Source organism: Mirounga leonina, unplaced genomic scaffold (genome assembly GCF_011800145.1).
Source record: "Mirounga leonina isolate KUSES-001 unplaced genomic scaffold, KU_Mleo_1.0 Mir_201, whole genome shotgun sequence".
Lineage (NCBI taxonomy): Eukaryota > Metazoa > Chordata > Mammalia > Carnivora > Phocidae > Mirounga > Mirounga leonina.
The window spans coordinates 28529445-28531954 of NW_023270504.1; the positions used below are offsets into that span (position 1 = coordinate 28529445).

Below are 2510 nucleotides of genomic sequence, written 5' to 3' on the forward strand. Positions count from 1 at the left end.
CTTTCTATTTCTTTTCCGTTTCTTATTTATGAAACAAAGAAGTACGTTTCTAACGTCTGTCACTCTCCCTCTCTGAAAGTTGAGGTAACAAACCCACTCTTCCTTGTTGGTGGGTTCTTCTAACCCCAACACAATGTCCTTCTTGGTGGCGTGCCTTTCCCTGGTTCATTCAGCTGCCGCTTGAAAACACTGATGTTTTCTCCATTCCTCTTCTCCTGTCTTTCCTTCTCTCATGCAACAATTTTTTTTCCATGCAATTGATTTTTAAAATCAGTTCTATTTTTAAAAAGATTTTATTTATTTATTGGGGGGAGAGAGAGAGAGAGAAAGCACGAGTAGGGGAGGGAGGCGGAGGGAGAGGGAGAAGCAGGCTCCCTGCTGAGCAGGGAGCCCCATGCGGGACTCAATCCCAGGACCCTGGGATCATGGCCTGAGCCAAAGGCAGATGCTTAACTGACTGAGCCACCCAGGCGCCCCTGGGTTCTATTGAGGTATAATTCACATGTGCTTGAATTCACCAATTTTAAGTGCATAGTTTAATAAGTTTGATAAATGTATATCGCCATGCGACAGTGAAGGTGTCAGCTGGGCTGACAATTAAGATATAGAATATTTCCATCATCCCCCAAAGTTATGCCCCTCTACAGGTAACCCCAAGCAGCCCTCCTCTTAGGCCCTTGGCATCCACTAATCTGTTTTCTCTGACTATAGTTTTGCCTTTTTAAGAATTTCACAAAAAGGAATTATACAGTAGGTATCTTTTATGTCTGGCTTCTGTCACTTAGCATAATGCTTTTCATATTTACCTATGTTGTGTGTATCAGTAATTTGTTCTTTTTTTAAAAAATTACTGAATAGTATCCACTGTATGGATATACCACAGTTGATCTATTCACCAGTTGAGGGACATTTAGGTTGTTTCCAATTTGTGGCTACTAGGAATGAAGTTGCTGGGACATTCTTGTACAACTCTTTGTTTGGAAATATTTTTTCATTCCTCTTGTATATATACCTAGGAGCAGGATTGCTAGGCTAGATGGTAAATATATGTTTGACTATAAAGAACTGCTAACCTGTTTTCTAAATGGGGCTATGCCAATTTGTATTTCCACCAGCAATGTAGGAGAGTTACATTTGGTCTGCATCCCTGCCACACTGACTAATCTAGCCATTCTAGTGGGTAGGCAGTAAAATACCATTGTGGTTTTAATTTGCATTCTTCTGATGAATAATGATGTTAAGCATCTTTTGTGTACTTGTCATTTTGTATACCTTCTTTGGTAAAGTGTTTGTTCAGATCTTTTATCTATCTTAAAAAATCAGATTGTCTTATTGATTTGGGAGTGGGAGTGTGTGTGTGTGTGTGTGTGTGTGTATCACGCTGTGGGAAGCTGGATGAATAATGGCCCTCTAAAGATGTTTATGTCCTAATCTCCAGAATCTATGAATATGTTACCTTGGATCTTGAGAGGGGGAAATTATCCTGGTGGGTCCAATGTAATCACAAGGGTCTTTATAAGATGGAAGTAGGAGTGTCAGCATCACAGGTAGAGATGGAAGCAGAAGTTGTCGTGCTGTGGGGCTGCAAGCCAAGGAATACAAGCAGCCTCGAAAAACTGGAAAAGACGAGGAAACAGATTCTCCCTGGAGCCTCCAGGGGGAAAGCAGTCCAGCTGAACCCTTGATTTTAGCCCAGTGAGACTGATTTTAGGCTGTGTTTTTTTGTTTTGTTTTTGGTTTTTTTGTGGTTGTCAAATGATCCTTTATTGAAACATTTTCCTTTGTAGTTAACTAGCTGGGCATTCCACCGCACCACTGTTGATGTCATCTGTGATGTCATGAGGGTGGCGGCCATCAACATTGCAGCCCACAGACTGGGCAGGCCCCAGGATTTCTTTAATGGTTCCAGAGAGTTCTCTGGCTAAAGATCGGTGTCGCATCTGTCGGGCAATATTGACGATCTCATCAAAAGTGATATTTCCACTGTGCTTAATGTTTTTCTGCTTCTTTCTGTCCCTTGGCAGTTTCCTTGAGGGCTTTGATCATCAGGGCAGAGGCAGAAGGTACCACTTCAATCTGGGCCTGTCTGTTCTGAATGGTCAGTTTCACCGTCATCCTCAGACCCTTCCAATCACTGGTTGCCTTGATGAGGTCATCACCAAACTCTTTTGGAGACAGACCCAGGGGGCCGATCTTGAGGGCCAGCGCAGACGTGGCACCGACTTCGCCACCGGCACACCTCAAGTACACGACTTTGATCTCGTCGGGGTCGAACTTAGGGGGCATGGCGGAGGTGGCTGGTGTCGGATGAACCTGGATTCGGGTCGACCGAAAAAAGTTGCACCTTTTCCTCCCCGAGCCAAAAGCCAAAAGTGATTTTAGGCTGTTAACCTCTAACTGTAAGATAATCGACTTGTGGGGCACCTGGGTGGCTCAGTCTGTTAAGCACCGGCCTTTGGCTCAGATCATGATCCCAGAGTCCTGGGATCGAGTCCCACATCGGGCTCCCT

At 44.1% G+C, this 2510-nt stretch overlaps 1 pseudogene; it reads right to left on the minus strand.

Moving 5' to 3' along the window:
• Positions 1-1747: 1747 nt before the first annotated feature.
• Positions 1748-2510, minus strand: LOC118025784 (annotated as a pseudogene).